The sequence below is a fragment of the Trichechus manatus genome, unplaced genomic scaffold (genome assembly GCF_000243295.1).
Source record: "Trichechus manatus latirostris isolate Lorelei unplaced genomic scaffold, TriManLat1.0 scaffold00181, whole genome shotgun sequence".
Classification (NCBI taxonomy): Eukaryota; Metazoa; Chordata; class Mammalia; order Sirenia; family Trichechidae; genus Trichechus; species Trichechus manatus.
The window spans coordinates 126,236-140,792 of NW_004444117.1; the positions used below are offsets into that span (position 1 = coordinate 126,236).

The following is a 14,557-nucleotide window of genomic DNA, read 5'->3' on the forward strand; positions in this document are numbered from 1 at the left end:
TGGGCTGCTACAGAGAATTGCTCTGTAGGGAGGCAGTTGGGGTCTGGGAAGATCAGTGTTGGGAGAGGCAGACCACCATGTGCCCTGAGTATCGCTGCACATTCCCACTGGCTGTGCCAAGAATGCAAGGCCCTGACCACTCTTTGTCCATTTCTCAGAGTTGTGTTTCAGTGCGCAATCTTAAGGGATGAGATAATGTCTCCCCCCACGTACAAAAAGCAAGCTTGGTAAATGCTCTGAGCTCAGCATTCGTCAGGCTGCAACGGAAGCCCACTACATGTGTAGTGTCCACCTGGGCCCCCTTGCACAGCCCACTTGGAACTTGCTGGCCATGAGTAATAAAGTCCTTTGTCTCAGAATGTTTTGTTCATAAAATAATTAGCAATTAGCTTTGGAGACATTCAGCAATGGATATGTTGAATGGCTCAACCTACCCAGGAGTTTCGTGTAGTCCACCAGCATCCATTAAACTGTGGTAGGCTAATTTACTAGCTTGCAAGTAGGACCAAATCTCAGATTCTGACAGAGTAAGGTTTCTGGATAGTATGCTGTTCCGTACCAGCATTCAGGCTCCAAAGGGAATGGCACTATCTCTGCTGGTTTGGAGGATCTTCCTGAAGGTGCCTTGTTGCCTTGTGGTGATGAACTGTCCCCTTCCTTACCTTATAGCTACCTGGCTCCTTCCTGTGGTCCTCTGGGTGATTGCTCATCCCTAAAATGTCCCTTAGAGACCAAATTCAGGTCAGGTCACTGCCACACGATGGGTCTCTGTAGAACTTACCCATCTGTGCAGCAATCTGTATCTGTCTGCTTAAAAGGCCTCATCTGTATCAGTATCTACTCCATCTGTCTGCCTCTTTACCCCTCAAGCCTTCCAGGCAAGGAAGACCCAGGCAAATGGGGCAGGATTGGAGGTGGGCCATGCAGCCTTGGCCCTGCGCATTCTGAGAATTTTTACTCATTCAAGCATTCAACATACCTATTGCTGAATGTTTCCAAAATTAATTGCTAGTTACTTCAGGAACACAAAAAACAGGAAGACAGAGCCACTGGGCATAGAAGAAGCAAGAGGGTCTGGAGCTGGATGGTTTAGGTTTTGACCATTCTTTGCCAGCATTTGTAACCTCAGGCAAGTTATTTAGCCTCTTTGAAAATCAGCCTTTCTCATCTGTAAAATGTAGTCTGTAACTTTAGAATAGGTACACCAGGGTTTTTGTAATGACATGGAGTAGCATCTAGCATGTTGCTGGTCACACAGTTGCCCACAGCTAAGTAATTAAGTTTCCAATTTATCTTAAAATCTATAGTCACAGGAGGTTGAAGAGTGGAGGAGGGGAGTGGAGGTATGGCCGGAGTCAGATTAAAGAAATAATAGAAGAGTGAAGGACCCAATGAGGCTCTTGGAAGGCAGACCTCAACATTCAACTCTATAATTATTTGGGTGTCTCAGAGAATGTAGATAAAGCACTTAGTGACAGCCTTAAATTCAAGAAATACTTTATTGTTTTAATCACTATATCACATGTTGTTGATTATGTTGAGACATTGCTCACAAAACTAAGGTTATAGGTATAATAACATTTATGCCTAATATTAGAGTCACTCTGTTTCTTGTCCTTAGATGACACCTCTTGGTCTGGCATCTTTAGACAAATGTGGAGATAAGGTGAGACACTGGGTTTTTGGTATTTTCCTGGTGGGCCAAGGTGAGTGGAATCATTCTAATTCCTGGGTGTTTTGAAGTTGGCTATAGCTCACTTTTGGAGTGGGTCTCTTTCAGGTCTCTAGGGCTCTTTGTTAAATCCAAGTCTACAGCCTCTTGGATGCTCTGCGTGGCCCTGAGCCCTGATTTAATGGCAGTATCAATCCAGCCATAGGGCAGCGTTGTGTGCTCACCAGCAAAGTGCACCTGCCCTTCAGGTCGGCCGAGTTCCTGAGCATAGTCTACATACTGATAGTGGGTGAAGAAGACAAAGCCTCCCATTGAATACTAATCCCGGCTCCAGTGCTTCCTGTGGAGTAGGGGCACAGGGCCCGGTGCTCCTCTTTGGGGTGGTCATGGACTGCGGCCAGGTCATCCAGGACGACATCCACTATCCAGGCGTGATTCATGGTAGTGAAGGACAACGAGTCCTCATTCAGGGTATAGGAGGCCAGGTTGACTCCTGTGCCATTAGGGAACACATGGTTGGGCTAGTATATGAAGCGGGCAGGCCAGTTGGTGATGGACTTGCAGCCAAAGATGCCATCCAACTCCCAGAAACACTGTGTGCAGGCCAAGATCACTTTGATGGCGCTGCTGTAGTGGATGGAACGAAGTGCGTCCTGCTTTCCAGGGGAGAGGGGTGGCCGGAAATGGAGGAGTCGGGCAGCCTTGGCCGTGCTGGCCACAATCACATAATCTGCAGTCAGATGCTCTTTGGGTTGCAGAGGGTCAGATGTTTGGTTGGTGATATGGACAAGGTCACCGGACGTCTCTACCTCCTCCGCTGATGAGTGGAGCTGCACTGTCCCGGGCAACAGGGCATAATACAGGGCCCTGGGGAGCTGGTCAAAGCCCCCAGTGATTTCGTCAAACCTGAGAATAAGCAGGCAAAGGAGGTAGAGGGAAGCAGTCAATGGACAAGGACATGCAGGGGGTAGGCCATTTGAACTGGACAGAAGCCTGGATCTCTAATGGATTTGCTTTGGCCCTCTGTGCTAGAGAGGTAAACCAGCTGGCAGGAAGGCTTGCCAGGCAAAGTGGTGATTAGCTGCAGGAAACTAAAGAAAGGCACGCCCTTTGGGCTGACAAATCAGAAAAGGCATCCCTTCTAGGAGTGGCAGGGTGGTGCAAACAGATGTGCTCACTGCTAACCGAAAGGTTGGCGGTTACAGTTCACTCAGAGGTGCCTTGGAAGAAAGGTCTGACAATCTACTTCCAAAAAATCAGCCATTGAAAACCCTATGGGGCACAGTTCTACTCTGACACACATGGGGTTGCCATGAGCTGGAATCAACTCCATGGCCACTGGTTTTTTCTTTTTTTCTTTTTTGAGTTTCTGGGAGAGTGCAGGCCCTTTCAAGCAGTCCCTGGGTAGTGCAAATGGTTAAACGCTTGACTACTAGCCAAAAAGTTGGTGGTTTGAATCCACCCAGAGGTGCCTCTAAAGAAAGGCTTGATGATCCACTTCTGAAAGATCACAGCCTTGAAAACCCTATAGAGCCCAGTTCTATTCTGCATACATGCTGTTGCCATGCATTGGAATTGACTCAATGGAAACTAACAACACAGTCCCTTGCCTACAGAGTGCAAGCTTGGAGAGCAGACTGTGGGCTGGCTCTCAATCACTCTTTTCTTGCCCCTGTGGGTGGTCACCTCCATGCAGTAGCCCAGGATGCTCAGCTTCTAGGGCAGATAAAGATCCTAGGCTCTGACAGATCTCTCAATCTCTTTTACAGAATGCCCTCAGAGAGAGCCTAGCAGCACGGATACAACCTTAGTCCTATTTTGATTGCCCACTTGTCTGTCTTGGGGTTCATTCCCCTTCAAGGCAGCCCTTGGTTTTTTTAACACTGATTTATCCTGAATAAGGAGTCCCTGGCCCTGGTGGCATAGCGGTTAAGAGCTAAGGCTGCTAACCAAAAGGTTGGCAGTTCAAATCTAGCAGCTGTTCCTTGGACACCCTATGGGGCAGTTCTACTCTGTCCTATAGGGTCACTATGAGTCAGACTCGATGGCAACAGGTTTGGTTTGGTTTTTGGAGTGCACAAATAGTTAAGGTTTCTACCCAAAAGAAAGGCCTAGCAATCTACTTCTGAAAAAAATTATCCATTGAAAACCCTATGGAGCACAGTTCTACTCTGACATACATGCGGTCGCCATGAATTGGAGTTCACTCTACAGCAAATGGTTTTACCCTGAATAAAAATGCTGAGTGGAAGTCATGGGGATACTACAGGGGAAAGAAGAGGACCAAGCAGATAACTACATGAATCAGCGCCCTGGCCTGTCAGGGCTGACAGCGTCAGTTTGCCCTCTCCTAAATGTCTGCAGCCTGTTTTGTAAAAGTAGTTCTTATGAACACCAAGGGAGAGTATATCCTGGTGTATCATATCTTTGTAGTCCTAGAATGAGTGGCCAGCAGCCAGTGGTTTGGTGGCTGGTGGCCTAGAGTGAGTGCCTCTGGTACATCTTCCTGGGCTGAAAGACAGCAAGGCCCCCCTGCAAAGATCCCTGGAGCAGAGCTGCTGCCACGGTTTTTATAACAGGAGAACAGGCAAGGCCCGGAGCAAAGAGGGTCTGAAGCCTCCTGATGGAATAACCAAGGGTTCTTAAAGTGGGATTCCCAGATAGGCAGCAGCAACATCCCCTGGAATGTGTTAAAAATGTGAATTCTCAGGCCCCACCACAGATCTTTGGAATTAGAAATTCTGGGGGTGGGGCCCAGCAATCTGTGTTTAACAAGCCCCTGGGTGTTTTTTATGCACACTAGTGTTTGAAAGCCTCTGCCTTTTAGTGCCCCAACCCCCACTTTCTTTTGGGACCCTCACCTGATCTTATCTAGTCCTACCACTGCTCTGGTTAGTAACTGACCAACCTGTGCCCATTCTTCCTCCTCCCTGCCACCCGTTCCCACCGAGGCTCCTGGTGGAAGGAGATGACAAAACCCAGGGTCTCTGTGAAGCCCTCATAGTAGCTGGCGTCTTTGTTCAGCAGGTCCCCAGTCATCTGCACAGCCCCAAGGCGTGTGCAAGGAAAGAAGGCAAGCAGGTCAGAATGCTTGAGCGAGGGAGGGGGGGATGTGTGACTCCTTGCTTCCAGCTCAGAGACAGTGAGGAACAGAAACAGGGTAGAATGGCAGAGCACAGGTACACACTCAGTCAGGCATCTAGGGGGTTCTGCCTGGCACACAGGGCTTTGAGGACGGTGCTCAAAATGCTCTCCTCAGTCCTGATAACAAGGAGAACAGCCAACACTTAGTGCCACTCCCCACCTGCAGACACTATTCTGAGCCCTTCACATAATTTCACATGTTTAATTTTCATATGCAATCCTAAAAGTAGTTACTACCCCCATTTTACAGCTAGGGAAACTGAGGTTCAGTCTTCATGTGCACCTGCAAATACGTTGGACCCAAGTGGCTTCTCTGATCTGCCCTGTGAGAGCTGTGCCCTCATGCCAAGCCAGGAGGAATCTGAGTACTGAATATTCCTTCTCATTCTGCCCTCATCCCTATTGTCCCTACCAAAAAAAATAAACAAAACCCATTGCTGTCAAGCCCAACTCATAGTGACCCTATGGGGCAGAGTAGAGCTGCCCCATAGGGTTCCCAAGGAGCACCTGGTGGATTTGAACTGCCAACCTTTTGGTTAGCAACCATAGCTCTTAACCACTACACCACAAGGGTTTCCCCATCCCTACCACTCCACAGCAAATGACTGAAATCTGCTTCCCATGCCCCTGTCTGCCCAGAGACTGTACTCTACCCTCTGCCCCTGCTCCCTTCTTCCAGGCAAAGCCAGTGTGGACACGACAAAGCTGGTTAGGTTGACCAGTCCCTGTTTGCTCAGGACTGAGGGGCAGAGGGAAAGTCCTGGATAAACTGAGCAGAGATGGTCCCTTTACACCATGACAGACAGCTTTGGGGGCTGGGCATCTGGAGTGTAGGCAGAGCAAGACTGGCCTGGTGCTAGCCTGGGCAAAACCCCATGACTCAATATGCTCCTTTAAACAAGAAGACAAAACCACAAGGCTCCACCATCCCAGGAAGAGCAACAACAACAAAGAGGGATTGGAGAGACAGTGGAATAGGAGACCTGCAGCCTGGACAACCAGGGCCCAGAGAAGGTCAGTTTGGTCCCTGCCTCAATGAGTGGAGAGGGTGGATGAGTTGAGGACAGGGGCACAGTTATCTTCTCTAACTCACTGTATTCACCGGTACTTGTATCTCTTCTTCCTCCTTCTCTCCCTCCTTCCCTTCCTTCTGACACACTGAATATACAGACAATGGTCAGACCAAAATAGAACTCAGCCCATAATCTGCAGCAACCAGTCTAGGAAACCAAACAATAACCTCTTTAGCAATTGACCCAAAACAGGCAGGGCTTTGTCAACAACTGCCAGCTTCCCTAATTTTTTCCCCCCTCACTTCCAATTTAAGATCAATCAGAGAAATCCAAATATGCTCCCCCAACGAATCACAGAGGATGCCCCACTTCTAGTTAACCCGCCAACAGCTTCCCTGCAATCAGGGCACACCTGAAGCCTCCCCTTTTTTTCCACTATAAAGCTTTCCCACTCCCCTGGCTACCTTTGAGTCTCTGCTAAATGCTAGTAATGGTGACTGACGCCCTTGCTACACAAGCTCTGAATAAATAGGCTTTGCTTGTTCTCATTTGGGTGGTCTTCGCTGAGTTCTTTCTTTTCTTCCTCCCTCCCTCCCTCCCACCCTCCCTTCCAATTTCCCTTCCTTCCTCCCCCTTCCTTACCTTCATCTTTCCCCTCTTTCTTCCTTTGTTCCTCTCCTCCATCCCTTGGTCCATTCTTCCTTTCTTTTTCATTCCTTCTTTCCTCCCCTCTCTCCCGTTTTCCCTCCCTCCCTCCTTTCCTTCCTTCCTGCTAGACACTGGCAATTTGGACAGATAAAATAGCTCCTGTCCGCATGGAACTTACATTTTATCAGGGCAGAAAGACCAGAAACAAGTAAAATATACAGTGTGATACATGTAGTGGAGGAAAATGGGAAAAGGAAGATAGTAAGGGACTTCCAGAGCAGAGAGAGGGAAGCCTCAGTTCAAAGGGGACATCTGAACAATGACCTGAAGAAGAAGGGGCCAGCCATGTGAATATGCAGGGGAAGAGCCTTCCAGCCAGAGGAAACAGCCAGTGCAAAAGTCCTGAGGCTAGATTGGGCTTGATACAGTTAAGAAACAGCAAAGAGGCCAGTGTGGCTGGCACAGGTAAGTGGTAACACAGAGGACTTGGCTGTTACTCTCGAGGTGCCCTGAGCCATGGGAGAGTTTAGAGCAGAGATGGAGTGGCTTCTGTGTACTGCTTCCCTCTGGCTGTGGGCTGCAGAGAGGTTTCCATGCTAGGAATGGCAGGTGTAAGGCTGAATATCCCTATCTCCTGCTACAAGCCTGTGCCTGGGGCTGGTGGTCCCACTGTAATTTCTGGGGAGCCATGACAGGATGGGGCGTGGGCAGCAGGAAGCAGGGGTCTCAGGGAACTGACCTTGGTGGAGAAGGAGTCGTACTTCTCCAGCACCTGGCTGCAGCTGCTTGTCTTCAGCTCTTCCACCACCTGGGCATGGGGAAAGAGGAAAGGTGGATGCACTGCCTCCAGCAGAACTGAGCTCCCCTCAACACCTGTGCCTCACCGCCTGGCCCATTCAGCCCTTCCAGGCTCTATGCTCTCATTTACTTGCTTCGAATTGTGTGTGTGTCTGAGGCTTGCTTTCCAAGCTCTCTGGGTTCTAGGACTGTGAGTGGCAGAAACGGCACCTCCACTAGTGGACAGACTACAAGGTGTGCAAAGGTAGGGGCTAGGGCTCCCCCATCAGTCTGGGAGCTCTAGGAGCAGGGAAGTCTATCTCCTTGTTCCTGGGATGGGCGTATTTCTATAGGCCTAACGAGGCCATGAGCGTCCCCAGATGGTGCAAACGTTTAAGTGCTGGACTGCTAGCCGAAAGTTTGGCAGTTTGAACCCATCCAGAGGTGCCTCAGAAGACAGGCCTGGCAATCTGCTTCTGAAAGGCTGAAGCCTTGGAAACCCTATCAAATGTAGTTATACTCTGTGTATGTGGGGTCGACACGAGTCAGAATTGACTTGACAGAGACTAACAACAACAACAAGGCCATGGTGAATGGCGTGGGGATGCCCTGAGAGCTTGGTCACACCGAGCTGTTGATGTAGGCTAGAGCTGAGGGGTCCCGGGATGGGCTGGTCAATACTCCCTGGGAAGCCCAAGACACCTGGACAGGGGCCTCTGTCCCACAGAGCCTGGCTGTCAGCCCAGTCCCCATGGGAGAGGAGTCAGAAAAAATGAAGGTGTTTTCAAAGTTGAGTAAACATCAGCCACACAGAGAAGGTAGGAAGCCTGCATGTTCCAGCAGGGCTTGGCCACGTTTCTTCTTCTCCACCAGGTTATCTACAATGATGATGATTATAATCCTAGCCCTCACCACTGGTGGCACTGCTCTTCTCACTTTCCACACATTCTCTCATATAATCGTCACAACGAACTGGGAGAGAGGCTCCCCAATGACAGTCATTTGACAGTCATTTTACAGAAACTGGGGCTCAGAGAGGGTGTGTATCTTGCCCAAGGTCACACGGAGAGAAGTGCAAGAAGCAGCATTTGAATCCAGAATCTGGCTTCTACATCACACTGCCTTAAACCTGAGTTTGCCCTTATGGTTTTCATGGTGGCTAGTGGTTGAGAGCTACGGCTGCTAACCAAAAACGTTGGCAGTTCAAATCCATTAACCGCTTGCTGGAAACCCTATGAGGCAGTTCTACTCTGCCCTATAGGGTCGCTGTGAGTTGAAATTGACTCCATGAGTTTGGTTTATTTTATTTTATGTGCAAATTCAATCACCAGTGCCGGTTGTATCCAATATACTGTGTGTATACATTTGGGGGTCTAAGAATGTGTGAGGACCGCTGATCCTGTGTCTGAGATGGGGTGTGGGGGGAGAAGCTGTGTGAGAGGCGGTGAAGTGGAGAAAGAACCCGCTGGTATGGTTGACCCCTTGTGCGGGTGGGCCCAGTGTCTGGGGCAGAGGTCCTTTCATCCCATTTAAAGAAATGAGAGAGAAATTTGAGGAAGCAGAGGTGACATCGAGGGCTTGCCTGTAGTGACCGTGTAGGTGGACAGTGGCGGCCACACACTGGGGCCACCCTGTGCCCCACTTTCACTCACCTTCTTCAGTGACTGATCAAACAGCTATTCTGTGGTCTTCCCCTCCTTGTCCGCTCTGACAGTGTAGCCCAGCAGGCGGGGGTTAGCATGCACCTCTCCTGTCCGCTGCTGCACCCCATTGACCAGCACCCAGCCCGGGGGTTGAAGTGGTAAAACTCACTGAGTTTCAGCCCAAACTTGCTGATGAGTTCATGCGAGAGCCTGCAGGAGGAGCCGGGAACTGCTGGGGCATGACAGGAAGCTGTCAGCCCTCCCTCCCGGGGCTCACTCCCCAAGTCCCGGAGAGCAGGCAGTTGACAAAGAGGACCACCCTTGTCCTTTGAGGATTCACCTGGGCCTTGGAACTACCCTTCGGCCTTGATCCGCAGACGAGGACTCGAGGTCTCTCGGTCACTACGCTAATGGCGTCAGGACCAGGAGGAAACCTAGGCTTGTGGCATCTCGGCCAGTTCTCTAATCATCCAGGCTGCCCCTCCAAGCTGGCCCCAATTAATCACCCACAGGACTCTTTGCCTGAAATCTCTGGCCTTCAGGCTGCAGACCCTCTGGGGTCTGGAGGCGGCGTGAAGGGCACCAGGGGAGAATCCTCTTGGACTTCTCCTCCATGGAGGCCAGATCAACAGTCCCGTGCCTCCAGATGGGGTCCTCTGAAACCCCTGCTCAGGTCTCCCTTACAGGAAATCCCTTCACCAGCAGAGGGCCCATGGCAGCTCTGGGAACCCCAGGTCTCTCACAATCACATCTGTGATTCCCAGACACCACACCTTTCCCACAGAAAGACGTTTCATTATTCCTGTCATTAGCAACCATCGCAATGATCACTTACAAAGCAGACCACTTTTGACCTTTCAAGGTGCTTTCTCATCCCAATTATCTTTTGAGATCCTCAAAGTAGCCTTCCAGGAAGGTGGGGTAGATATGGTTATGTCCATTACACAGATTAAAAAAAACGAGACTCAGAGACGTTCAGGGATAGGTGTGAAGCCACATAATGAGTTAGGGCAGATCCAGAACCAGATACAGGGTCTCCTACCCCTGGGCCAGCACCCCAGTGTCCATCCCTTCCTACCCTGACTACCTCCCCCTCACTTCGTTACCCATCCCTTACCTCCCCCAACCCTTACCTGTGGTAGGCAGGGATTCTCATGGGGCCCAGTTCCACATATCACTGTGCCCTGGGGACTCTGTGTGTCTCTATTCTACCACACATACGCCCTGAAGCCTCCAGGACAGTTACCTAGAAAGATAGACCGTTTCTGGTCTCAATAAAGGTGTCCATGTCCCCTCCACATTCTCCTCTTCCCTCCCTGCAGACCCAGCTCCCATATCCCTTCCCTTGGTGTCCCTTTGGTTATGGGGTTTAGAACCTAGTTGTCAGATCACCCGGCTCTCCTAGCCCTTCTATCCTTGCCCAGATCTCTAATATCAACCGCTGCCCCACCTTTCTGAGGCTGTCCCACTCAGCTCTCTCTCCCTTCTGTTTCAGGGCTGACCCCCTCCCTCCTCCATCCCATAGCATACCTGGTGGCCTGTGTCCTGCAGGGTCTCGGCAGCAGTAAGCCCGGCCATGCCTGCCCCAATCACCACTGCTCGCTTCCTTTCCACAGTCTGCCCCAGTCCATCTCTTGCCAGCCATACCAGCTGTTCATACTGGGGGTCCTCAAAGCACTTGACAAGCTGGCTGTTGAAGGCTTGGGTGCCTGTACTCCATAGGAATAAGAGCAAGAGGGCCAACCACCCTGGGCACATGTCTATGGAGATGGCAGTTGGCAAATGACTGGGGAATCAAGGAAGCCCAGGCTAGTCTTAACCCTCCTTCTGAGGAGAGGTTGTGTTACTGGACCTTGTGATGCAATGCTTATCCATGCTTCCAATCACCTTACTTCCCTGCCAGAGGGCACCTTAGTCATGGAGCCTGCCAGGCTTGGCCTCCCCTGCGGGTCAGCGCTGCTCCCTGACAGCCCTCACTGGGGGAGCCATTCCAAGCTGGTCACCTACCCAAGCGGCTGGCCTTCAGCCCAATGGAAGGATATCACATTGGGTGTCTCCATTTCTCTCCCTTAGGGTTGATAGACTAGACATCTCTATGGTTGTTTGGGAGTGTGTGGGTGATGCAAACAATTAAGCACTTGACTGCTAACTGAAAGGTGGTGGTTCAGGTCCACCAAGAGTCACCTCAGAAGGAAGGCCTGGAATCTACTTCCGGAAGATTATAGCCATTGAAAACCCTATGGAGCCCAGTTCTACTTTGACACATGTGGGGTTTCCAGGAGTCTTGGTTGACTGGATGGCAACTAGAAAGATGGTTGCTGTGTGAGAAGACCCTAACTGATCTGCAGCCGTGGAAGGCCACGGGTGAGGATGGAGAGTATAAAGACATAATTTGATAATGCCAGCAGTATCCGAGAAGTACATGGCAGGCTATGAACCTCCCTAGCCCCAGGGAGATATCAACTCTTCTGCTTTTCACCCGTGAGGTAGTTAGGGCTCGACAGCCTCATTTCCCAGAGAGAGCTGAGGCTCAACGAGGTTGAAGAATATGCTAGATGGTGATCCTACATTTTGAATAGCTGCCTCTGCGCAGGGTTCCATCCCATTCCTCTTGTTCGTTTCCAAGCCAGCTCCCAGGGAGTGATGCTGTATACCTCCTTGGTCTTATTTCTCACAGCCTTCTCTATAGGACGCTATGAAAGGTCTTTGTTTTTGCTCTTTTCTCCTTGTTCTTAAAGCTAAAATCCATCACCATGTTTCCCTCTAGTCTCTGCCCATGGTGTGGAAGTCGAAAAGTGCTGGCTCTGGTCCAGCTCACCTTTAAAAAACGTGTATTCATTTCATACAGGTAATATGTGAGTGTATTCTTTTTTCCAGTCTCAGGATTTATATTTAATTTGTGCCACCTTTTCCCCTTCATTTACAATCAAGACAGGATAGTGACATTGCAGAAAATGGAAAAATAGAGGGACAAACCATTTATAATCACTCTTGTATTCCTATTTTCCTTCTTGGGTATAACCACTCACTCTCCCACCCCAGTCCACTCAACACCTTTAACAGTTTGCTGTGATCACTCAATTCTTGCACTGAGCATGAAAGACAATTGTCAATCTCCATTTCAAACCAGAAATCAGTCCCTTCTTACAGAGCCTGGTCCATAGTGAGCACTCAACACACTGCATGGAATAAAGAGGTGGAGGGATAGAAAGATGGACAGATGAATGCAAAGAAGGATGGACAAATACATGAATGGGTGGATGCACAGATGAAAGGATAGGACAGAGGGAAGGAAGAATGCATGAACAGATGCTCCAGGGTCTCCTTTGATGCTCCGTTCTATACATTTTATCGTTAATTCCAGCTTGGGGCCAGTGCCTTTCTGGCCCTCCACTCCACTTGTGCCCTATCTCTAGCCACCTTCCTGAATACCTCACTGCTTCTGCAGCTTCTCTCTGAAAATGTGGAGGCTTAGAACCTGTATGTCTGGCTCTCTAATTCCTTTAACTATATGCACACACTGTTATGGATTGAATCGTGTCCCCCCCTCCCCAAATATGTTAATATCCTAACCTCTATACCTGTGAAGAGGACCCTATTTGGAAATAGGGGTTTTTTTTGTTATGGAAATGAAGCTGTACCAGAGTAGGTTGAGTCCTAAACCTAATCACTTCTGAGTTACAAAAAGAGCAGAATAGACACAGATACACACAGGAGGGAGACACCACATGAAGACAGACACACACAGAGGATGCATCTACAAGCCTAGGAACTCCAAGGATTGCTGACTATTAGAGTCTACTAGAAACAGACAAAGAAGGGCGTTCCTCTAGAGCCGCACCCTGAATTCCAACTTCTAGCCTCCTGAACTGTGAAAAATGACTGCATGTTCTTTAAGGCCACCCACTTGTGGTATTTCTGTTACAGCAGCACTAGGTAACTAAGACACACACAGACATACACACTAGCACACACACTGCAGAATTCAGTCTTTTCCCTCCTTCTAATGTCTTCTCTCCACCTCTTTTGTCTTCAAGGAACAGGAGTGGGGCGTTATCCCTTTCCCTCTTGCTTGAAGTGAGAAAGTGGAATCCAACCCATCCTGAAGTTGTAAGTCTTGGCCCTTCTTCTCCTCATCCCATTCAGATTTTAACCACAGTGCTGTATTGCACATGAGCAATTCCAGCATCTAGTTCAGCCCTTTAAGAAACCAGAAGATGCATGTCTGGGCCTTCTGAGAAGCACATGTACTTTGAACTGTTTTCCCAGGAGTAGGGAGAGGTTTGCACTTAGCTACTCAGACTTTCCCATCTACTGCTCTGCCTTGAGCAAGCCAGCTGACTAGGGCAGAGGGCTCCTCCCTGGCTGCAGAGCAAAGCAGAACTCAGCTGAAAAAACAAAAACCAAACCTATTGCCATCCATTCGATTCCAACTCATGGAGACCCCATATGTTATAAAATAGCACTACTCCATAGAGTTTTCTTGGTTGGAATCTTTATGGAAGCAGTTCATGAGGCTTTTTTAATGCAGTGCTTCCAGGTGAGTTAGAACCACCAACATTTAGATTAGTAGTAGAGTGCAGACCTCCCTGAGCTGAAGGAGCTATCAGAACATCCCAGTACAGCCTCTTTATCCCACAGAGAAGAAGACAGATCCAGAGGGGCTTTTATACTTGGTGCTGAACAGGTATTTACTATCTGCAAAGTGAAATCAACACTAGACCACAGCCCTGACTGACCCACTACCCCCCTTTAACCACCCGAGCTAATCGATCCTGTCTCTGGGGTGGGGGAACCATAGAGCAGCCCAGATGTCTGCTCTGGAGTCAGGGAGGGCCTGCCTTGTCCACCCTGCTTATACCCCAACATCACAGATCCATAGTGGACCATTACCGACAATTTTTTTGGATAAATGAATGAGGAATAGATATGAACCCATACATCATAGATATTCAGCTTTAAGGAATTCTGTCCCTTTGTCTCCTCCAAAGTCAGATAGTAGGTTTCTATTTTTGTTTTGGAAAGCAGGGTCACCCTAGGGCCAGGGGCAGAGCAGCAGAGGAGGAAAGAGGGAGAGTCCTCTGGGTACTCACAGAAACTCATCATGGTACTTGGGTCTTCAAGGAGTGTTTGCTCCAACAGGTGGGTCCCTTTGGGGCTCTGAGGTCTGTCTGAGAGATGCAGATAGAGTCAGGGGACTTATCTCCTTCTCTCTCCTGCCTCTGAACTTCCCAGCTCCCACCTCTTTAATTACACCCAGGGCCTCTGGATGGGGAAGGCCCTGGGATAAGCACATAAAGTCCAGCACTGTCCTCTTCCCCACCAACCAGATCTGCCCCTCCCTGACTCACCCTACCTGGACTGAGTGTATCCTTGCCTGTACCGTTTCCTTGACTAGAAACCTTGAGGTATTTTTAAGTCCTGCTTTCCCCTGAGTCCTCAGTCCAGAGTTTCGTGTCAGCTCTGTCTTCTCTCCATCACCTGGGGCCTCTCAACCAGCCCAAAGATGGTTCTAAACATAAGCCCCTGCCAGTAAATGCCCACTCATAGCTTCTAGGATGCTTTTGCCCACCTCTCAACTAAAACTATTCTTATTTTTTATATAATTTGTTTTATTTTTGTTGTTGAGAATATACACAGCAAAACATACACCAACTCAA

General features: G+C 49.3%; 1 pseudogene; it reads right to left on the reverse strand.

The window, feature by feature from the left end:
* Positions 1-1,682: 1,682 nt before the first annotated feature.
* LOC105756835 (L-amino-acid oxidase-like) lies at positions 1,683-10,655 on the reverse strand (annotated as a pseudogene).
* Between the last annotated feature and the right edge of the window lie 3,902 nt (positions 10,656-14,557).